Raw genomic sequence first — 25109 nt, 5'->3', positions numbered from 1 at the left:
AGAGGGCATTCGGCCGTTACCAGAGAAAGTGCAAGCAATAACGAACTACCCGAAACCCGAGACCATTCAAGACTTACGCCGTTTCCTAGGTATGGTAAATTTCTATCGTGCTCACTTACCGAACGCAGCATCTTACCAGGCAGAGCTTAATAAGTACCTGCACAATAGCAAGAAAAGGGACAAAACAAAAATCCAGTGGACTGCAGAGTCAACGGAGGCTTTTGAGAAATGTAAGCAAAGCTTAAAAAACGCGGCTACTTTGTCTCATCCTCACGTCGATGCTACCATGGCACTCATGTCAGACGCTTCTGATTATGCGGTTGGCGCAGTTCTTCAGGTACAGGTAAAAGGTACGTGGAAACCCTTAGGCTATTTTTCAAAGAAATTGACCACTGCTCAACAGAAGTACAGCACTTATGACAGAGAACTTTTAGGTATTTATCTTGGAGTTCGATATTTTAGGAAAATGTTCGAAGGACAACCCTTAATCATTTTTACAGACCACAAGCCTCTTATCTACGCATTCAAAAATGTAGATAACAACAAAGAAACGCCTCGTAGAACCAGGCAGTTGTTATTTATCAGCGAATTCACAACCGACATACGATACGTAGAAGGTAAGAACAATATTCCTGCAGATTGTTTATCGAGAATAGAAACCGTTTCCTGTCCCACGATTCTCGACTACGGTGCAGTTGCTGACGCGCAAGAACATGACGAGTATATTTCCAATGAAACATCGAGCGAAAACAACAGATCGCATTTCAGAAAGGTATTTTTGCCTACAAGCAATAAGGCAATTTATTGCGAAACTTCGACTAGCAATATTAGACCTTATTTGCCTAGCGCTTTTAGAAAGATAGCCTTTGATTCAGTGGATGGTTTAAGTCATCCAGGGATCCGCACTACCAGAAAAATGATTGCTAGAAGATTTTTCTGGCCAGGAATGAATCGTGATGTAGGACTATGGGCAAAATGCTGTCTGCAATGTCAACGAGCTAAGGTAACTAGACACACTTTGTCAGAGTTTAATGAGTACCCATCCGTCGAGAGATTCGAGCATGTCAATGTGGATATTATAGGACCTTTACCCACTACAGCTGATGGATATAGGTATTGTGTTGCAGTTGTAGACAGGAAAACACGTTGGCCGGAGGCTTTCCCTCTTAAAGATATTACTGCAGAGAGCGTAGCTAAAGTCATTTATGATGGCTGGATAACGCGTTATGGGTGTCCAATAAAATTGACCAGCGATCAAGGGAGACAATTCGAAAGTAGTTTATTCAGTAACTTGCTTAAGATTCTAGGAGTCAAAAAGCTAAGGTCTACACCGTACCACGCTCAGAGTAATGGCATGGTCGAAAAGTTCAATAAATCATTAAAAACGTCATTAAAAGCTAGTTTGGTTGATAACTCATGGATAGATCAGTTACCATCAGTCATGTTAGGTCTTCGTGCAGCGCTGAGAAGCGACAATAGCGTTAGTGCCGCCGAGATGACATTCGGGAGAAAGCTTCGTTTACCAGGTGATTTTTATGATAGTACTGGTACAGAGACAGGTGACGACGATACTCTCGTCGACCGGATTCGCAAAACTATAGGTAAGTTTAAACCCGCTTTAAAATCACACAGCAGTCGTAGATCATTTTTTGTTCATCCCGATTTGAAAACATGTACTCAAGTTTTTGTCCGAGACGACACAGTTAGACGTCCTTTAAAATCCCCGTATGACGGTCCATTCAAAGTTCTCAAGCGTTTCGACAAAGTCTATAAAATTAAACTTCCAGATCGTGTGGTTAATATCTCCATAGATCGTCTTAAACCGGCGTACATATTGAATGACGCTAGTGACATAGAGTCGGATCAGCCGACTACCGACTCTACTGACATTACCGACGGACAGACTAATTTGAACCCTAAAAGTACGGACGTACAGCCCATCCCTCGAACGACGAGAAGTGGCCGAGTCGTTCGTAGACCTATTCGTTTTGATGTAGAATACCCGTAGGTCAAGTTATACTGGTCGTGTAACTACAACTAGTTAGGCTTAGATGAATATAACAGATGTCTTAGCAACAAATGTTATGTTCATGTTTAATTTACTTATTTTGTGAATTGTTTCTAATAATTGTATTGTTGATTTAACGATGTTGCGTAAATGCAATCAGGTCATTTTAAGCGCACGTGTAACAACATGCCTAGGTATATTTTTGTTTAGTAAGTCATTGCACAAGGAAAAATTATGTCAATTAATTTGCAATTTAACGATTTTTCGGGAATATAAAAAGTCGTAGTATTAATTTGATTTCATTTCTTGATAGACATTCACCTATTACAATCATTATTTTCAAGATGGGCTATGCTCAAAGTAAACCTGCTAATAACGAAGTTATCGCTCAGGCCCAAGTGGTGTCAAACGTTACTCAGGTAGAGACACGATTGAATACCCTGTCAGTTATATTAATCGTGGTAGCTGGCTTGATAGCCATAAGTCTCCTTTTTGCAATTCGTCGACTTTGTGTTAAGAAAACAAGACGTTGGTTACGGAAGGAAATGGGTGCAGCGAGTTTGGCAACTCCGGTGGTTCGGGTTCAGACCCTACCACCCCAAGCAGTCCAACCAACTACGGTGTGATAAAAGTGTTACAAACATAAGATTTTCCTTGTGCAAGTGAAATACCCTTGTGTGTAAAATGTGTTAGTTAAAGAGAACTACAACTTTCGAATTTTTGTCAAAATTGTATGTGTAAATTTAATTAGGTAAACAAATGTTAATTTCCAGAAGATAAATATTTCATTCAGTTTGATTGTAACCATATTATTATTTTACAATATCAACAGTGTAGCAATCGGTATGAATTCTTGGTATTGCCGCCCGGTCGACCCGTGAGACGCAACGTCAGCAGACGGTTGCAAGTTACAAGTTTAAAGTCCGACATCGACAGTGATCCAATACCAAGATATTCATACAGGGTGAATTTTTGTTTAACCCAAAAATTGGGGGGGGCTACTGTAGGGACACATATATGTAGGTAGTTAGAAATGCTGACGACGCATTCGAGATGCAAGCCGCGAGGCGCGGGCCTCGCCAGTTGTCCCCCGCCTTGCGACCTGCCCGGTAGTTCCCAAAAGCGTAAGCGCATACGTAAATTACTGTAACAGTTATTGATATAATTGACCTTCAGTGTTAACAATTTGTGAAACTCTAAAAATAAACTTTATTGTGGTTTTAAATTGACATTCCCATACAACCTTTTATGATTTTAGAAATGTTATGTAAATAGTAAGAAGTAGTTTTCACTTTTACCACAGTTAATTAGCCCAATTTTGGGTTTACCCAATACGGTGTTCGGGACCCTTAGAATAGTTTGGTAAACAGAAATGAAAACTCTAATAACGAAGCCTTGCCTATTTCGACTGATTTTTACCTAAACATTATTTTAAACCCTTTTTACTTTCTCTAAAAGGAGATATTTACAAATTCATCTTTGTAATATTTTTCTGACGGTGGCCTACTCGCTCGCGTGTGTTATTACCATATCATTTATATTTCTGTGAATATGTCTGACATGCCTTGCGCAGGCTTACATAGGTTATAATATCATCATCAATAGCTTGACGTCAGTTTGTGAACGAATCAAAGATTCTTTGGCACACCTTACGCAGGTGGAAACATGGCAGCCTTGCGCAGGCTTAGATAGGTACATAATATATTGGTTTCATCACAAATAACATGACGTTAGCTTGTGAACAAATAAAATATTCTCTTAGGCACACCTCACGCAGGTGGAACCATAACAGACGTAGGTTTAAGAATATCATTCAAATCAAATACCCTGTGGGTAATATTCCCTTAGTTGCGGGTTCCTTGCTCGACAAGGTGAAAGGCTTTAAGCAGGCTTTAACAGGCACTATTAGAAAGTGTCATTCACGGTGACGCGCAGATTTGCCAAAACTAAACTTTAACTCTACAGTTAACTAATATAATTTGACAATATGAACCAAACCATGCGTCTTCGTCAATTAGTCAATCTAAAGATTCCCGTATCGTTAATGCCCTTCCAAATCACAGGCTTCCGATTTTATTTGATACGTTTACAAGTGTACTATTTATGTAGATAGGTAGGTAGGTAGGCTTAAGAATTGACCCTCTTGTATGTAGTTACGTATAGAATTAATAATCAAGTTATTCAAGTCCAAAATAACACAAGCACATGTAGCAACTACATGCAAGAGTTCTTTCCTTAACTTTTTAAGCTGTAAGTACCTGCTAAGTTATTTATTTAAGTAGGTAGGTACCTACATTTTAACCTTTTTTTTTTCTAAATCAAAGATCTAGTTGGAGAGATATAAGTTGGTAGATAAAGAGTGAAATACTTCACGATTTCGCATGTCATTCTTGCGCAGAGCCATGCTAATCTCTCTCTATGTCTAGTCAGATTTAAGTTTACGTACTGCCGAAGTCCTCACTTTCCACAAAAATAAATGCAATGTTTGCGATGTAGGTTTGTTCGTTACCTTGTGACCCTCAGAGCGGAAATAGAAGCCCCGCGAAGCGGGGCTTCGGCGACTCCTAAGCGGGTACACGTTATTTATCAGCATTTTATTACCAAAAAATAAATTTTGCAATAAATATTATATATATTTTTTTTCTTTATTTATTTCTCATCTTAAGTTAGGTTATTTTATAATATGAATATAAAAGTAAAATATAAAAACACTTACAAAACAATAAAAATTAATATAAACACATTATAAAAAACCTAACCTAGCGTGCCGCCAGCAGCGGGGCAAGGCCCAAGCTACCGGTGGTCAGGGCTGCAGAGAGAGGAACCGGCGGACTATCCGCGCCGTGTCCAAGATCACCGCCTTCTGCATCTGACCCTTGATCCAACCACCTAGCGAGAGTCTCTCAAGGTGTTGGTCGAGACTCTTCGCTATTAGACCGTTTACTGAAACGACTATCGGGACAATGATCGTCGAATCAACATCCCACATGGCGGTTATCTCGTGAGCCAAGTCTAGGTACTTACTGGACTTGTCCTTCTCGGCCTTCACGAGATTCTCATCATGGGGGATGGTGATGTCAACGAGCACGGCCCGACGTTGCGATCGATCTATTATCACAAAATCAGGCTTATTGGCTACAATAGTCCTGTCAGTGATGATAGATCGATCCCAATAGAGCGTGGCACGACCATTCTCGAGAACAGGCGCAGGTAAGTACTTGTAGTACGGTACTTCGCGGTCCACAAGGTCATATAGAAGAGCAAGTTGCTGGTGAATAATCCTGGCTACGAGATTATGTCTGTGCAAGTACTCGCCGTTAGCAAGATGAGAGCAACCGGAAATGATATGCCTGAGTGACTCTCCGGGACGGCGGCATGCCCGACAGATGTCGACCGTACCGTCCTTCAGGATATATTTCCGATAGTTGTTCGTCATCATCACTTCGTCCGCAATTGCACAGGCAAAACCCTCGGTTTCTCCGAAGAGGTCCCCGAATCGTAACCAGTTCACCGACGCGAGCAGGTCCACATCGGGTCCCGTGAGGGCCTTGTAGAACCGCCCGTGTAGCACCTTACTCTCCCATGCCGCCTTGCGATCCGCAGTACTTAGTACCACAGGTTTGCGCCAGTTCTCGTTTGCCAAGGAAAGCGGCGTGAGGTTCCTATCTACTGCCACCACATCACGATGCATCCCACACTCGTTGTTAAGGAAATAGTTCCTGAGATTGTACACCTCGTGGTTGTGGAGATCCTTGGCGTTTAGGAAGCCTCGGCCTCCACACTTCCGTGGGATGTACAATCTCATAACTGACGAGCGTGGGTGTAGCATGCGATGTGCGGTGAGCAGTGATCGGACCCTCCGATCCAGGGCGTCCAGCTCGGTCTGAGTCCACCTTAGTATGCCAAAGGAGTATGTGAGTAGGGGCATTACCCAGGCGTTGAAGGCGCGCACTTTGTTGCCTCCTGACAAAAGACTGTTAAGGACTTTTGTGAGCCGACTGAAAAAGCGCTCCTTCACCGACCGTCTAATACCCTCGTCCTCAATACCCAACGACTGTGACATACCAAGGTATTTATAGGTTTCTGATTCAGAGATAGATCTGAAAGACATTGTCTCAGAAAGTTGTAAATTTGTTGAATTTACAACCCTCCCCCGCTGTACTTGCATAACCGCACATTTATCGACACCAAACTCCATGTGGATGGCACTACTGAAAACTTCGGTGATTTTCAGTAGCTCCAACAAGTCTTGACTATTTGGTGCAAATAATTTGAGGTCATCCATGTACAGAAGGTGAGAAATGACTTCACCCTCTCTCCGAAGCCGGCAACCTAGTCCCAAATCCTTCAGCAGGGTGCTGAGGGGATTCAAAGCTAGGCAGAACCACAGGGGACTCAGACTGTCGCCCTGAAAGATTCCTCGCTCAATCCTTATAAAATCCTGCGGGCCAGGGCAGTCATCCCGGCCTCCTGGTTGACGAAGGACTGTGGTCCACTGTCTCATACACGCGCTTAGGAAGGCTCTCAAAGCTGCATCAACTTTATACAGCTCTAAGACCCTCCCCAACCATGAATGAGGCACCGAATCATAGGCCTTCTTGTAGTCAATCCAAGCGGCCGAGAGGGCACCCTTGTTCCGCCGGATTTGTTGGCAGATGGTCATGTCTATGAGGAGGAGCTCTTTAGTACCACGGGACCCAACCCTACGTCCATTTTGAGCGGAAGCCAGAATATTGTTTGCGACAATGTGCGCGTTGATTTTTGCTCTCAAAATGGATCTAAGGAGCTTGTAGAGTGTAGGCAAGCATGTGATGGGTCTGTAGTTCTTCGCTTCCGTGGTACTACCGGACTTATAGAGCAGGAAGGTGACACCAGTTGTTAAGGAAGGTGGGGAGAACCAAGCTCGAGGGCTTGTTGAAATTGTGCTGCCAAGCAGGAGTGCGAGCATCGGAACCACTTTAGCCAGAAGTTGTGCAATGCATCCGGCCCAGGACTTTTCCAGTTCTGGGCCGTGCGGATGGCACAACTGACGTCATCGGGGCTGATGGTGAGTGCCCCCATAGGTTCGATGGACTCGCACTCACGCTCGACAACACTCATCCAACCCCCCTCGGTGTGTCCGACAGGCACCGACCAGATGCTACGCCAGAAGTCGGTCATGGCAGTAACATCCGGCGGCTGCGTGTCGGGCGTACGAAGGTTGGTTTCCTCCCACTTTCGGTACACCATCCTTTGGTCACCTTGAAAAAGGCGATTCTGCTGAAATCGATCCACACGCTCTCTGTAGCGGCGAATACGGTTTGCCCATGCATAGACTTTCTGCTTTAGAAAGTCGATGCGCTCTGTGACATTGGCCATGTAGTCGCGGGGCCTAATATCCGTCCCCGCGAACGCCTGGTTCACAAAGCGCATTACTCGGGGGCGATTGTTGCCCCCCCTGAAGCAGATCAGCTTTGCGATGAGAGTCCTAAACGAGGTGATACGTCGCTCGATCCGCGCTTGCCATGCAGGGACACCTCCGACGGTCCTAGGTGCACGTTCAGCGTCCGGGAACTTGACGCGAGCAACACGGCACGCCGCGATGGCTCCGCAGTACATGATCGAGTGCGTATCATCTAAATCTTTACTAGTCCGCAAATGTGGTTCTAGTAAAGCGTTTAGGGCTCCCATTAGCGCTAGATTGCGTCTATTCATAGGCAGACGTGGTAATCGGGGCCTAGAGTTGGTTGTGGCACGATACTGCGTAATCGCCTCTTCCAAAGTCCTCCTCAGTTGCTCATTAGCAGTTGTACTCACATTCTGACTCGCGAAGTCCCCCTCGTCGGTACAGAAATCAACCCGTGGCGCCCCCGGTGCCAGGTCGGGTGCGGGCACCGGATCCGGCGACGTGGCGGGCAGATCTCGCACCGAGGTGGAGTCCGCGCGAGCAGAGAGAGCCTCCTGGCGAAGCCGATCAAGTGTCGCGTCATCCAAGCGCTTTAGCCGCTGAATGACGCGCACCTGATCCGATAATCGCTGCTCCGACACGGTGATGGTAGGTTCAAGAGCCTGAAACAGAGGCAGTATTCTCGAACGATAGGCTGATAGCTGTGTTCCCCCCTCTGTAGCCCCATAATAGGCGCGCATGACATTCTCGTTCATGTTTCGAGTCCATCTCATGCGTCGCACTATACCATTTATTTTATTTTTATTTTATTTATTTAAGGTTTACCAACAGATACAACACTACAGAAATTACAGATAAAAGCCATAAGTACATGAATAAGTGTCTATCCAATTATAGGTAAACACGACATGCGTTAATTCTTAGTACATATCTAATTAATTAAGACCTAAAGTATAAAGTAATATAACATACATACTTAACTTAAGGCGTGCTTTTCCCGTAGGAGCTAAGCGAACCAGTTTTTGAATCCATCGGAAATATAAGAAACAATGTTTTAAAATTGTGAAAAAAATATATCTTATACTTAAGGATCTGGCAGATATGTTTTGGATCTCAAAAACATGATTAGATAAACTTTGCTCGATAGAAAAAAATTCCAAAGTTACGCCTTTTTTTAACAATAAATCAATCTCAGAGCTACAATACAAACTTTTTTGACTTGTTTTTTACATAATTGTATAGGTAATAAGATAATCTAGATGATTTGGATCACTTTGTCTCGGTAACATCATTAAAATAATTTATATGTTTCAATACCCGCAAGCGCCATCACTCGCGAACGCACTTACGCCCTCTTCAGTCGCGCGGCAGCGCTTGTAGAGGACGGACCTGCGTCAGTGTGTTCCGCGCGGTCACGTGATTTTACCATTTACAAACAATGGGAAACAAAGCATATGAAACGTAAGAAAAAGTCACTAAGTGCTATAAAAACACACTTTCTGATAACAGAAACATCTAATACTTTACGAGGTCACAGATTAATAAATAGTTACTACGTAACAGATACTTCATTCCCAAACAAAAGCGAAAATACCTACGCTATAATAGCCTACAAAACCTTAATAATAATACCTGCTGCTCAGGACAAGAAGAAATGTACCATAAGTACGCGCACAAAGAGTCGAGACTGTGTTGCCCGCCGTGCGAGTCACGTGCTAACGCGTCATCGTAAGAATGCGCTAGGGTTGTAGGCATCTACCTATGATGATTATTGTAATAAAACGAATGTTGCTGATCAACCATATTTTTTATTAGTCAATCAAATATGTTTTAGTTTTATATAATGATTTATATTTTTTCCCTTCTCGGAATTCTCTGTTATTAAATTTTATAGTTGTAAATATCCTAAATTGCGTAAATCATTTTAATAAATACTCAGGAGCAAAGCAACGGAAAATCAACGGTTTTTAAAGTTGTAATACGGTGCTACCAGGCCGATTAATTATTACGTCGTCAAAATTATTTAAAAATACTTTTTCTAACCCTTCAATATAATTCTTAAACGTTTCAGGTGGGACCTTTAGCTCGCCATAAAAAGATGAATCTTTATTATAGGCTTTTTCCTTTGTTTTTTGACTTTTACACCCATTTACTGCACAATAATTACGTGGTTTCGGCATTTCGAAGCGTAAGCGCGGGAAACGTGTGGTGCGAGCGTTCAGGCGGGCGTTCGGCGGCCCTCTGTCGGTTGTATCGTCGACGATACGCCGAGCGGTAGGCATATAGCGCGTGGCCTTGAGCGTGTGACGGAGGCCTGACGAGGTGCTTGAAAGCGCCTAGCTTTCCTACATCAACAGTTAAAATATTTCAGTATTTTCACTAGGTCAGCAACCAATTTCAATGTAGGTAAATAATATTATATTCCTAGATAATATAATTGTGAGTATGTAAGTATGATATATTTACAGTATTTCACCTTTACTGATATACCTACGTCCGATCTGCAAAATGATTATATTCCTTCGTGCTCTTTGACTCCTTTGAAAATCAGAAATTATTTATTTGGATTGATACAGTATGGGGATGTTACAATATATGTATAGTGTTACGCTTTTAGTATGAGGGTGCCGAAGGCGCCCGGCTTTGGATCGCATGCAACGCGCCACGCCCGTCAAGCGTGCAAATTCATCATCATAATCATAAATTTAAATAAATATAAAATGTCAAATTGATCTAATTGAAAAAATTACCCTAGTAGGCATATCGCAATACAATTATTTAAGAACTAAAAACATATCACTAATTTTAATATTTGACCACGGTCGACATGAATAAAATATAATTGAGAGTTCAAGGTGCCTACAGGCAGTTCATCTTGCGCTTGGTTGTATTAGTCTTGTTCGAGAAACTGAACACGGTGAAAAATAGAGATAATACTCCTAAAAATACGTGTGATACTTCATTAGATTCGTCATAATGCCTAGAAAAATGCATTCGAAGCGTGTAGTAGCACACACAAAATATCAAAAGTTATAAGCAAAAAAAGGGGGGAAAAGTAGAGATCTTTAATTTCCCCAATATCTCAAAAAGTATTCATATTACGGTGCGAGATGGGTGGGAGGTGCTCGACCAAATGTCATAGAGGGCCCCAAGACAAAACCAACTGCATTTAAATTTTTTCAAAATGGCCGACTTTTATTTTTTATTTTTTTCAAGTTGGTCCGAGCGCGCTGACATTTGGCATGGCAAAAGATAGAAGCCTCTAGATTCCTATAAAAAAAATTTTTTAGGAAAAAATCTAAGATGGCGGAAATAATGGTCATTTTAATTTTGTGTGGCAACTTTTAAACGGTGCGAGATGGGTGTGGGGTGCTCGACCAAATGTCATAGAGGGCCCCAAGACAAAACAAACTGCATTTAAAAATTTTCAAACAGGCCGACTTTTTTTTTTAATTTTTTTCAGGTTGGTCCGAGCGCGCTGAGATTTGACATGCGACAAGCTTGGGGGCCCAAGATTACCATGTGAAAAAAAAATTTGGAAAAATCCAAAATGGCGGCGGACACGGGCCAAATTCAAATTTTCAAGTAGGTTAGGCGAGCCCGAAGGGCGAGCTTCAGGCTGGGAGGCCGAAGGCCGACCCCGCGGAGGGCCGTCAGGCCCGGAGCTTTATCTCGAATGTCCAAGCATGCTCCACCCCCAGTAATTTTGGGCGAGGCCGAAGGCCGAGCTGCGGGAATGACGAACAAAGCAAAATCCTATACAAAAAGTGTGTTAAGCGAGCCCGAAGGGCGAGCTTCAGGCAGGGAGGCCAAAGGCTGACCCCAGTGGATGGCCGAAGCCCCGGAGCCTCCACCCGGACTCCCAAAACGCGAGGCCGAAGGCCGAGCTGCGTGAATGCAGTTCCTCCAAACGTTCTACAAAGTCAACTTTCTTGATAAGCGGAGCCGGCGGGCCGAAGGCCCGACGGCGAAGCGTCAAGGCTCGCGAAGGCCGAAAGCCGAGCTCCGCGTAGGGCCGAAGGCCCGAAGCGTCACACGTGAGGAGGAAGTTGGAGCTGAAACACGACCCAATAGGAAAAGTTACGATTTCCCAAGCACGCGAAGCCAAAGGCCGAGCTGCGGGAATGAAGTTCTCGCATGCGGATCTTTTCTTTCTATCAAAAGTACAACTTTATTTATTTCTCCCTTTGGAAAACAAACTACTACACAACAATAACAACAGCAGGAATGGACTGCTACCAACAATGTGGGTTAGGTTAGGTTAGAACTGCGACCCTCTTCTCTCTTCCCATATAAATGCTTAATAAGATCACATTATAAAAAATGTAATAGGTTTTAAGACGCTGTATTGGCTTTTACACATTATTACGCGATCAAGATCATAAAAATCAAACATTTAGTAAACTTTACTAAATCAGATTATTTGTGAAGGGTGCGGAATACGGGGTGTGATTACAGGGAGTTCAAAATAAGGCGGATATAAGACAATTTTTTTAAATATTTTGTCTTATTCAGTCAGTTACGTGGTCTTTCACTATCGGCCTCATCTGAGAATTCAAAGTCGCTCAACGAGCTATGGAGAGGGCTATGCTCGGAGTTTCTCTGCGTGATCAAATCAGAAATGAGGAGATCCGTAGACGAACTAAAGTCACCGACATATACTGTGTGCATATTTATTTGCGTTATTTGACATCTGTCACTCACAACAGCAATACAACGTAAAATGTCTCGCACATCGAAATCACAAAGGAAAACAATTGCACTACGAACGTTTACGTTCTACGTCTTTTTTTTTAATTTTAGGGCTAGCCGGACACCACCGTTACGAATCGGTAGTCGTCTAAGTAAATCGATATGATTTTTCATTTTTCTTTTAATAAAAATGAGGAAAAGGTGGATAATCAACTGTAAATATGGATATATTTATCGTCACCTAACAGACAACAAATTTGACACAGAAATAACTTAGCCATTCACTTGCTTTTGGTAACTGTAGCTACCAGCTGTCACCCTTATTTTATTATAATAATAGAGGTCACTGAAAAATATCAATCATGTGAGTGGATAAATAAACTTTAAAATAGATCCCCAGTTAGTTTAGATTTTGACGATGGGTGCGACCTACTCGGTCGGTGTATTAAATGCCTTGCGCGAAAACCATATAATTCTAGCTTTATTTAAATCGCAAATAAAAATTCATTATACGTCACAATTCGATACCTCAGTCTACGTGCCATCCAATCGTAATCGCTTGCTGTGACTATCGATTTGGGTTAGTTACATCTCTATACAGGGTGTCCAGTAATTAATGGACAACCTTCTAACCATCGACAGGGCAGCTTAGACTGGTCCAGAAAATGCACTTATAGGTCTAGTAAAAGTTTCGTGGTTTTCGAGATAATCGCACTTTTATGTATTTTTTACTAGTTAGCACCATACTTCACTTTAAACACCATCTAGGCCATATCTTTATTTGTAGAAATGTAAATAGCATGTGTGATACCATTTTAGAATCAGTATTAGATAAACTATTTTTAAGAAAGTTGGCCACTCTGTTCTCCATACATTTTTTTTTCACCACAAGCGACCAGACTTCTTGAAAATGTTATATATATATACATATATATATATATGGGCAGGCCACATTGCGCGCAGAGAAGATGGCCGATGGGGTCGAAAAGTGCTCGAGTGGAGACCACGGACTAGCAAGCGCAGCGTAGGACGTCCACCCACAAGATGGACAGACGACCTTGTTAAGGCCGTCGGAAGACGCTGGATGCGGGTCGCTTCCCACCGGAATGGAGGTCCAAGGGGAAGGCCTATGTTCAGCAGTGGACGTCTTATGGCTGAGATGATGATGATGAGTCAGTTACAACTTAATTAAAAAATATATATATATATAATGTACTTAATAAAATGTAGGTACCAGCGAGTTTGACTCGCACTTAATTGAATTATTTTCTTGAAAACATTGTTTCGTTAAAATTGTGTGATCATTAAAGTAGGTATAAAGTCGATAGGTATTGTAAACAATAATTTATTAAGTTAGGCAACAAAAGTATTGGAAATTGTGATAATGAGACCCACCCAAAGCATTTTCATGTAAAATGTTGCCAAGACGAAACCATAAGGCTTGCACTGACAAAAAGTTATCAGAAATTTACTTTGAAACTGTTTTTTTTTGTTTTTAGAGCTTATAAATAAGTACTACTGATCAGTAACAACGTTTTAATTTCACGGTAGCGTTATTGAGTTAAAGGAATCTGTAAAGTAAAATTATTGATTAAGGTTAATAACCTTAATAAATAGAACCCTTAATTTACCGTCTCCTTTAAAATTGTTACTTTCCTTTGGTACTTTAACTCGAACACGCTGCCATGAAATTAAAACGTTCTTTACTGATCAATAATAAGTACACATGTCTATAAAAAATAATAATTCTACATGAAATGATCAGAAATACGTAATGCAAAAAATACATACGTACATATACAATAAAAACTCTAAAACGTGACCATTTCCCGGTCTAGTTAAAATACTGCCATCATAAGATCATTATACTGTGACCCGTCTGCTATGTTTACCGTGCCACAAATTAATAAATAGTTACTACGTAACAGATACTTCATTCCCAAACAAAAGCGAAAATACCTACGCTATAATAGCCTACAAAACCTTAATAATAATACCTGCTGCTCAGGACAAGAAGAAATGTACCATAAGTACGCGCACAAAGAGTCGAGACTGTGTTGCCCGCCGTGCGAGTCACGTGCTAACGCGTCATCGTAAGAATGCGCTAGGGTTGTAGGCATCTACCTATGATGATTATTGTAATAAAACGAATGTTGCTGATCAACCATATTTTTTATTAGTCAATCAAATATGTTTTAGTTTTATATAATGATTTATATTTTTTCCCTTCTCGGAATTCTCTGTTATTAAATTTTATAGTTGTAAATATCCTAAATTGCGTAAATCATTTTAATAAATACTCAGGAGCAAAGCAACGGAAAATCAACGGTTTTTAAAGTTGTAATACGGTGCTACCAGGCCGATTAATTATTACGTCGTCAAAATTATTTAAAAATACTTTTTCTAACCCTTCAATATAATTCTTAAACGTTTCAGGTGGGACCTTTAGCTCGCCATAAAAAGATGAATCTTTATTATAGGCTTTTTCCTTTGTTTTTTGACTTTTACACCCATTTACTGCACAATAATTACGTGGTTTCGGCATTTCGAAGCGTAAGCGCGGGAAACGTGTGGTGCGAGCGTTCAGGCGGGCGTTCGGCGGCCCTCTGTCGGTTGTATCGTCGACGATACGCCGAGCGGTAGGCATATAGCGCGTGGCCTTGAGCGTGTGACGGAGGCCTGACGAGGTGCTTGAAAGCGCCTAGCTTTCCTACATCAACAGTTAAAATATTTCAGTATTTTCACTAGGTCAGCAACCAATTTCAATGTAGGTAAATAATATTATATTCCTAGATAATATAATTGTGAGTATGTAAGTATGATATATTTACAGTATTTCACCTTTACTGATATACCTACGTCCGATCTGCAAAATGATTATATTCCTTCGTGCTCTTTGACTCCTTTGAAAATCAGAAATTATTTATTTGGATTGATACAGTATGGGGATGTTACAATATATGTATAGTGTTACGCTTTTAGTATGAGGGTGCCGAAGGCGCCCGGCTTTGGATCGCATGCAACGCGCCACGCCCGTCAAGCGTGCAAATTCATCATCATAATCATAAATTTAAATAAATATAAAATGTCAAATTGATCTAATTGAAAAAATTACCCTAGTAGGCATATCGCAATACAATTATTTAAGAACTAAAAACATATCACTAATTTTAATATTTGACCACGGTCGACATGAATAAAATATAATTGAGAGTTCAAGGTGCCTACAGGCAGTTCATCTTGCGCTTGGTTGTATTAGTCTTGTTCGAGAAACTGAACACGGTGAAAAATAGAGATAATACTCCTAAAAATACGTGTGATACTTCATTAGACTCGTCATAATGCCTAGAAAAATGCATTCGAAGCGTGTAGTAGCACACACAAAATATCAAAAGTTATAAGCAAAAAAAGGGGGGAAAAGTAGAGATCTTTAATTTCCCCAATATCTCAAAAAGTATTCATATTACGGTGCGAGATGGGTGGGAGGTGCTCGACCAAATGTCATAGAGGGCCCCAAGACAAAACCAACTGCATTTAAATTTTTTCAAAATGGCCGACTTTTATTTTTTATTTTTTTCAAGTTGGTCCGAGCGCGCTGACATTTGGCATGGCAAAAGATAGAAGCCTCTAGATTCCTATAAAAAAAATTTTTTAGGAAAAAATCTAAGATGGCGGAAATAATGGTCATTTTAATTTTGTGTGGCAACTTTTAAACGGTGCGAGATGGGTGTGGGGTGCTCGACCAAATGTCATAGAGGGCCCCAAGACAAAACAAACTGCATTTAAAAATTTTCAAACAGGCCGACTTTTTTTTTTAATTTTTTTCAGGTTGGTCCGAGCGCGCTGAGATTTGACATGCGACAAGCTTGGGGGCCCAAGATTACCATGTGAAAAAAAAATTTGGAAAAATCCAAAATGGCGGCGGACACGGGCCAAATTCAAATTTTCAAGTAGGTTAGGCGAGCCCGAAGGGCGAGCTTCAGGCTGGGAGGCCGAAGGCCGACCCCGCGGAGGGCCGTCAGGCCCGGAGCTTTATCTCGAATGTCCAAGCATGCTCCACCCCCAGTAATTTTGGGCGAGGCCGAAGGCCGAGCTGCGGGAATGACGAACAAAGCAAAATCCTATACAAAAAGTGTGTTAAGCGAGCCCGAAGGGCGAGCTTCAGGCAGGGAGGCCAAAGGCTGACCCCAGTGGATGGCCACCCGGACTCCCAAAACGCGAGGCCGAAGGCCGAGCTGCGTGAATGCAGTTCCTCCAAACGTTCTACAAAGTCAACTTTCTTGATAAGCGGAGCCGGCGGGCCGAAGGCCCGACGGCGAAGCGTCAAGGCTCGCGAAGGCCGAAAGCCGAGCTCCGCGTAGGGCCGAAGGCCCGAAGCGTCACACGTGAGGAGGAAGTTGGAGCTGAAACACGACCCAATAGGAAAAGTTACGATTTCCCAAGCACGCGAAGCCAAAGGCCGAGCTGCGGGAATGAAGTTCTCGCATGCGGATCTTTTCTTTCTATCAAAAGTACAACTTTATTTATTTCTCCCTTTGGAAAACAAACTACTACACAACAATAACAACAGCAGGAATGGACTGCTACCAACAATGTGGGTTAGGTTAGGTTAGAACTGCGACCCTCACAGGAACAGACTGCTACCAGAAAAGTGGGTTAGGTTAGGTTAGAAATGCGACCCTCACAGAAACGGACTGCTCCGAGAAAAGTGGGTTAGGTTAGGTTAGAACTGCGACCCTCACAGGAACGGACTGCTACCAGAAAAGTGGGTTAGGTTAGGTTAGAACTGCGAACCCCACAGAAACGGATTGCTACCAGAAAAGTGGGTTAGGTTAGGTTAGAACTGCGACCCTCACAGAAACGGACTGCTACCAGAAAAGTGGGTTAGGTTAGGTTAGAACTGCGACCCTCACATAACCGGACTGCTACCGAGCTACAGGAATGAAGTGCTCGCACGCGGATCTGTTTGTCCTAGCAAAAGTACAATTTTGTTTCTTTTTCCCTTTGGAAAACAAGCTACTACGTAATTACAACAGCACAAACAACAGCACCAACAGCAAACAACACGCGTACCGCGGGGCCCTCGGGCCCCGCGCACAGGGCAAAATCTAGTTAATATTATTAAAGAGGAGGATATTTCCAATACAACATTATATACTTGCAGGACTGTATCTCCATTATTTATACTTTTTATTCAACGCTGAACACAGTCCTCCACGCCTCATTTTCGGCGTGAAAAAGCGATTACGTAACATTAAATATAATTTTAAAGGTATTAAATGTTCATTGAAAAAAAAAAAAATATGGTGTATTTAAAACATGTCAACAAATGTACTACTTGTAGAAATTTATCTTAAAGTTATTTAGGCAATTGTTATTAACAAAATTTTCTCAAACTTCCTTCTTTATTGAAAACGAAAAAAAATGTATAAATAACTATCGTAAAATTTTGTCGCTCTTCCCATATAAATGCTTAATAAGATCACATTATAAAAAATGTAATAGGTTTTAAGACGCTGTATTGGCTTTTACACATTATTACGCGATCAAGATCATAAAAATCAAACATTTAGTAAACTTTACTAAATCAGATTATTTGTGAAGGGTGCGGAATACGGGGTGTGATTACAGGGAGTTCAAAATAAGGCGGATATAAGACAATTTTTTTAAATATTTTGTCTTATTCAGTCAGTTACGTGGTCTTTCACTATCGGCCTCATCTGAGAATTCAAAGTCGCTCAACGAGCTATGGAGAGGGCTATGCTCGGAGTTTCTCTGCGTGATCAAATCAGAAATGAGGAGATCCGTAGACGAACTAAAGTCACCGACATATACTGTGTGCATATTTATTTGCGTTATTTGACATCTGTCACTCACAACAGCAATACAACGTAAAATGTCTCGCACATCGAAATCACAAAGGAAAACAATTGCACTACGAACGTTTACGTTCTACGTCTTTTTTTTTAATTTTAGGGCTAGCCGGACACCACCGTTACGAATCGGTAGTCGTCTAAGTAAATCGATATGATTTTTCATTTTTCTTTTAATAAAAATGAGGAAAAGGTGGATAATCAACTGTAAATATGGATATATTTATCGTCACCTAACAGACAACAAATTTGACACAGAAATAACTTAGCCATTCACTTGCTTTTGGTAACTGTAGCTACCAGCTGTCACCCTTATTTTATTATAATAATAGAGGTCACTGAAAAATATCAATCATGTGAGTGGATAAATAAACTTTAAAATAGATCCCCAGTTAGTTTAGATTTTGACGATGGGTGCGACCTACTCGGTCGGTGTATTAAATGCCTTGCGCGAAAACCATATAATTCTAGCTTTATTTAAATCGCAAATAAAAATTCATTATACGTCACAATTCGATACCTCAGTCTACGTGCCATCCAATCGTAATCGCTTGCTGTGACTATCGATTTGGGTTAGTTACATCTCTATACAGGGTGTCCAGTAATTAATGGACAACCTTCTAACCATCGACAGGGCAGCTTAGACTGGTCCAGAAAATGCACTTATAGGTCTAGTAAAAGTTTCGTGGTTTTCGAGATAATCGCACTTTTATGTATTTTTTACTAGTTAGCACCATACTTCACTTTAAACACCATCTAGGCCATATCTTTATTTGTAGAAATGTAAATAGCATGTGTGATACCATTTTAGAATCAGTATTAGATAAACTATTTTTAAGAAAGTTGGCCACTCTGTTCTCCATACATTTTTTTTTCACCACAAGCGACCAGACTTCTTGAAAATGTTATATATATATACATATATATATATATGGGCAGGCCACATTGCGCGCAGAGAAGATGGCCGATGGGGTCGAAAAGTGCTCGAGTGGAGACCACGGACTAGCAAGCGCAGCGTAGGACGTCCACCCACAAGATGGACAGACGACCTTGTTAAGGCCGTCGGAAGACGCTGGATGCGGGTCGCTTCCCACCGGAATGGAGGTCCAAGGGGAAGGCCTATGTTCAGCAGTGGACGTCTTATGGCTGAGATGATGATGATGAGTCAGTTACAACTTAATTAAAAAATATATATATATATAATGTACTTAATAAAATGTAGGTACCAGCGAGTTTGACTCGCACTTAATTGAATTATTTTCTTGAAAACATTGTTTCGTTAAAATTGTGTGATCATTAAAGTAGGTATAAAGTCGATAGGTATTGTAAACAATAATTTATTAAGTTAGGCAACAAAAGTATTGGAAATTGTGATAATGAGACCCACCCAAAGCATTTTCATGTAAAATGTTGCCAAGACGAAACCATAAGGCTTGCACTGACAAAAAGTTATCAGAAATTTACTTTGAAACTGTTTTTTTTTTGTTTTTAGAGCTTATAAATAAGTACTACTGATCAGTAACAACGTTTTAATTTCACGGTAGCGTTATTGAGTTAAAGGAATCTGTAAAGTAAAATTATTGATTAAGGTTAATAACCTTAATAAATAGAACCCTTAATTTACCGTCTCCTTTAAAATTGTTACTTTCCTTTGGTACTTTAACTCGAACACGCTGCCATGAAATTAAAACGTTCTTTACTGATCAATAATAAGTACACATGTCTATAAAAAATAATAATTCTACATGAAATGATCAGAAATACGTAATGCAAAAAATACATACGTACATATACAATAAAAACTCTAAAACGTGACCATTTCCCGGTCTAGTTAAAATACTGCCATCATAAGATCATTATACTGTGACCCGTCTGCTATGTTTACCGTGCCACAAATTAATAAATAGTTACTACGTAACAGATACTTCATTCCCAAACAAAAGCGAAAATACCTACGCTATAATAGCCTACAAAACCTTAATAATAATACCTGCTGCTCAGGACAAGAAGAAATGTACCATAAGTACGCGCACAAAGAGTCGAGACTGTGTTGCCCGCCGTGCGAGTCACGTGCTAACGCGTCATCGTAAGAATGCGCTAGGGTTGTAGGCATCTACCTATGATGATTATTGTAATAAAACGAATGTTGCGGATCAACCATATTTTTTATTAGTCAATCAAATATGTTTTAGTTTTATATAATGATTTATATTTTTTCCCTTCTCGGAATTCTCTGTTATTAAATTTTATAGTTGTAAATATCCTAAATTGCGTAAATCATTTTAATAAATACTCAGGAGCAAAGCAACGGAAAATCAACGGTTTTTAAAGTTGTAATACGGTGCTACCAGGCCGATTAATTATTACGTCGTCAAAATTATTTAAAAATACTTTTTCTAACCCTTCAATATAATTCTTAAACGTTTCAGGTGGGACCTTTAGCTCGCCATAAAAAGATGAATCTTTATTATAGGCTTTTTCCTTTGTTTTTTGACTTTTACACCCATTTACTGCACAATAATTACGTGGTTTCGGCATTTCGAAGCGTAAGCGCGGGAAACGTGTGGTGCGAGCGTTCAGGCGGGCGTTCGGCGGCCCTCTGTCGGTTGTATCGTCGACGATACGCCGAGCGGTAGGCATATAGCGCGTGGCCTTGAGCGTGTGACGGAGGCCTGACCGTGCGCGGCGCACGCTCACGAGCTCGGCGAGCGGGTCGCGGGACGTGCGGGCGGGGCTTCACGGTTTGCCGCGCACCTCACCCCCTCAGATTCGTTGATGAGTCGAATCATATCGCCTTAAGTATACCTTTACCTACATTTTATAGAAATTATACATAGTTACCATTTTACATAATCTCCTAATGTTGTTCCATCTAGATAGGATTTTAGAAAATGCAATGCTAAAGGATATTGAGAGCATTTCCACGCTGGATGACTATATGGTCAGCCTTTCCACAGTTTCTAATATGTATATATATATTAAAACTAATTCAGAGTTAAAATAAATACTATTAATTATTCTCTTTATTCAATTAGGGTCTTAGGTTAGGGTTTTACAATGTGAGTATAAAAGTAAAATATAAAAACACTTACAAAACATAACAAAAATATATAAACACATTATATTATTATTTAGAAAAACAGTACTTAACCGTTTTAGTTAAGTTTTTAAAATGTACCTCCAACTTTTCGAGGACGGCGTTGTCCCCGTTGTCTAAGAGAACTAAGAGCTCGACCCGACAACCACGGGGACTACGCCGTCGGAACGTTGGAACTCGGAGGTAAATTTTAAAAACATAATTATACGCGATTAGGTAAGTCCCGTTTGATAATGATTAAAAATCGTAAAATAATCGTGTGATAATAAAATAAGGTCATAAAAAGCCAAAAAATGAAATAAAATAAATAAATAAATATAAAAAGAAATGTTCGTGTTTTGAACTCAGCCATGCTGTTCAACTTATTAGACTTATACTCAATAGCTAAAAGCCACTAGACCAGCGGTCGGCAACCTTTTTTTGCGTAGTTTTATTAGCGTAGTTAACGATGAGTAAGTTAACGCGGGCCGCACTTTGTTAATATTTATGACTTTATCAGACATTGTCGTTTCTGAATATTACATAGCCAGAGAGGTACGCAGGCCGCAAGTGACAGTTTCACGAGCCGCATGCGGCCCGCGGGCCGCAGGTTGCCGACCGCCGCACTAGACCATTTGACCGTAGTAGACTCGGGCGAAAAATGCCTTCTTATATAAGTAACCCATTACTGTCAAAAATATCAAGTTTGAATTGATTTGAAATATAATTTTTCATTGTCGACTTATTGACATCCAAACGTTGCGAGCATGTTGCCCTTTAAACCATTTGGCAAAGCGGGGAAATCTTCTAAAATTGTATGTCCTTTTATATTTTGATATTTATGATTATGAATTTATGACGATTCTTCTGCTAATATTGCAAATTGATTAAATGATCGAGAGAAAAATGCAAATGCAAAGAAAACAAGAAATATCCGTTTCATTTCTCATGCTATGAAAGAGGGTCATTATTGTTGTAAAAGGTGTGCAGGAAATGATACGTTTCTGCACTAGAGCAGTTTAGGTTCCAATTCCAAGTACGATTTTATTATTCTTTTTACAATAAGCAATTCAAATTTGGGTATAAATGGATTTGTTATAAAATTTCCATTCTGATATTTGACTTCCCATTCCATAAATAACGATACTTTTGGCCAAATTGTTAATTGAAAGTACTTACTCTCAAAAAAACCTACTATAAAAATTTATTTAAAAAACACATGCATTTTACTTTCCTCGTATGCGAAATGAAAACTGAAAAGTAGAGTGTTTTAACTCGGGTGAAAGGCAACATTTTTGAAAAAAATATCATCAAGAAATGATCCCTTGGTTAACAATCTATATACTAATGTTATTGTTATGCACAAGCAGAACATATAGAATCTTGTTTATTTACAAGATGACATTTTTCTCCACATACCTATATATTTTTGAGAAAAATATAGCTAGGTACTTTAGTTTAAAAATCACTGTTACAATAAATATAGGCTTTTCCAGAGAACATTTATATTTCTGCCGAAACGAAAGCAGAATTCGCAAGGCTTTTCGGTGGACGACCGTTACGCGAATGATTGTTTGGACTGACCTTTCTATTAAATGTATAGTTATATAAATGTATTTTATTGTATAATATAACTTTTTTTAAGGTAGTTTACGTAAAGTCATTTAATCATCAAAAATGTAAAATTATAAGGTCGTTTCTCAAAAAGTTGGCACCGCCAGGTTAAAATTTATGTTTTTCAAAAATTTTGCATGTTCGCATTTTTTTTATTGGGATCGTTAAAAGGCAACTTAAACTATTAGAAAATGTGGAAAGGAAGCAATTACTTCAATTAGTTTAGAAGATATAGGCGTTTGAAATTCAGGTGAATGATATCAAGGACAGGTGAAAGATATTTTGTCTCCAGGTTATCGATACAGAAGCAGGTTATCGAGAAATAAGTACAAATTCCAATGAAAATATTGACAGGTTATCGAGAGGCGTCATTAACCTGTGTCCGTTGCCGTTAACCTGGTTTCCTGTCATCATTCACCTGAAATGAGTGTCATCCACCTGTCCACCACATCATTTTCAATGTCTTCTAAAAATAATCGAAAAATGTGTCAGTTAACGCGGGCCGCACTTTGTTAATATTTATGACTTTATCAGACTTTGTCGTTTCTCAATATTACATAGCCAGAGAGGCTCGCAGGCCGCAAGTGACAGTTTCACGAGCCGCATGCGGCCCGCGGGCCGCAGGTTGCCGACCGCCGCACTAGACCATTTGACCGTAGTAGACTCGGGCGAAAAATGCCTTCTTATTTAAGTAACCCATTACTGTCAAAAATATCAAGTTTGAATTGATTTGAAATATAATTTTTCATTGTCGACTTATTGACATCCAAACGTTGCGAGCATGTTGCCCTTTAAACCATTTGGCAAAGCGGGGAAATCTTCTAAAATTGTATGTCCTTTTATATTTTGATATTTATGAATTTATGATTATGAATTTATGATTATGAATTTATGATTATGAATTTATGACGATTCTTCTACTAATGTTGCAAATTGATTAAATTATCGAGAGAAAAATGCTAATGCAAAGAAAACAAGAAATATCCGTTTCATTTCTCATGCTATGAAAGAGGGTCATTATTGTTGTAAAAGGTGTGCAGGAAATGATACGTTTCTGCACTAGAGCAGTTTAGGTTCCAATTCCAAGTACGATTTTATTATTCTTTTTACAATAAGCAATTCAAATTTGGGTATAAATGGATTTGTTATAAAATTTCCATTCTGATATTTGACTCCCCATTCCATAAATAACGATACTTTTGGCCAAATTGTTAATTGAAAGTACCTACTCTGAAAAATACCTACTATAAAAATTTATTTAAAAAACACATGCATTTTACTTTCCTCGTATGCGAAATGAAAAGTAGAGTGTTTTAACTCGGGTGAAAGGCAACATTTTTGAAAAAAATATCATCAAGAAATGATCCCTTGGTTAACAATCTATATACTAATGTTATTGTTATGCACAAGCAGAACATATAGAATCTTGTTTATTTACAAGATGACATTTTTCTCCACATACCTATATATTTTTGAGAAAAATATAGCTAGGTACTTTAGTTTAAAAATCACTGTTACAATAAATATAGGCTTTTCCAGAGAACATTTATATTTCTGCCGAAACGAAAGCAGAATTCACAAGGCTTTTCGGCGGACGACCGTTACGCGAATGATTGTTTGGACTGACCTTTCTATTAAATGTATAGTTATATAAATGTATTTTATTGTATAATATAATTTTACGTAATTGATTACGTTACATAATCTTAGTAGTAATGCGATAGGTTACACAATTAGCAAGATATCGACGCCAGGATAAAGAGTACTTACCCATTACAAACTCCAATTTCCGATACTTTGTCGTTTGTGTTTTATTTGCGAAGCACAATAACCACGTCTTCGTCCTACCAGGTGATAGCTGATGAGTGACATTGAGTGACGGCTTCGGCTCGTGTGGAGTGAGACGGGATAGGTGCGGTGGGGGTTATACAATCGTCGTGAACGTGACGCGCCAGGTGAATGTTAAGAATTGCCTTGGACAAACTTTGAAGCCGAATAACTTAAAATATAAGTATAATATTGTTATGCGATAGTAATACTTTAAAAGTTAAGGATATATGTTAATAAAATACGGTAATGACGTTAAATTAAGTTAATAATATGTGTGGTTTTCATAGCTCGGAACATCAGTACCTCGCGTTGGGACACGGCAGGTTAACGGATAAACGTAGTTAGGGGTCATCCATTAATTACGTCACACGAATTTCTAGGTTTTTTGACCCGTCCCCCCCCCCCGTGTCACATTTGGTCACATTTGGCAAACCCCTCCCCCCTAGTGTGACGTCACATTTTTTCTACGAAATCGCCAAATCGAATTAAGTAATTACCTAAGTATTATTAATATTTTATCAAAATATTTTTGACGATATAAATATTAGTAATTTTATAACCCAAAACTGCTTAGGAAAGAAAATTAAAAGAATAAAAACGATTATCGTTTTAAAAACTTGTTATTTAAAT

At 39.9% G+C, this 25109-nt stretch overlaps 1 long non-coding RNA gene and 1 other non-coding gene across 2 annotated transcripts in view; both read right to left on the bottom strand.

The window, feature by feature from the left end:
- The window catches only part of LOC134796542 (uncharacterized), a 341845-nt gene that overhangs the window by 116641 nt on the left and 200095 nt on the right, over positions 1–25109 (bottom strand). The window lies entirely within an intron of this gene.
- LOC134798671 (U6 spliceosomal RNA) lies at positions 4362–4465 on the bottom strand. The gene has a single exon (XR_010145246.1). It is a non-coding gene; the product is annotated as a U6 spliceosomal RNA (small nuclear RNA).

This window comes from Cydia splendana, chromosome 1, assembly GCF_910591565.1.
Source record: "Cydia splendana chromosome 1, ilCydSple1.2, whole genome shotgun sequence".
Lineage (NCBI taxonomy): Eukaryota > Metazoa > Arthropoda > Insecta > Lepidoptera > Tortricidae > Cydia > Cydia splendana.
The sequence above is the reverse complement of the archived record's forward strand: the minus strand, read 5'-3'. Positions and strand labels throughout refer to the sequence as shown.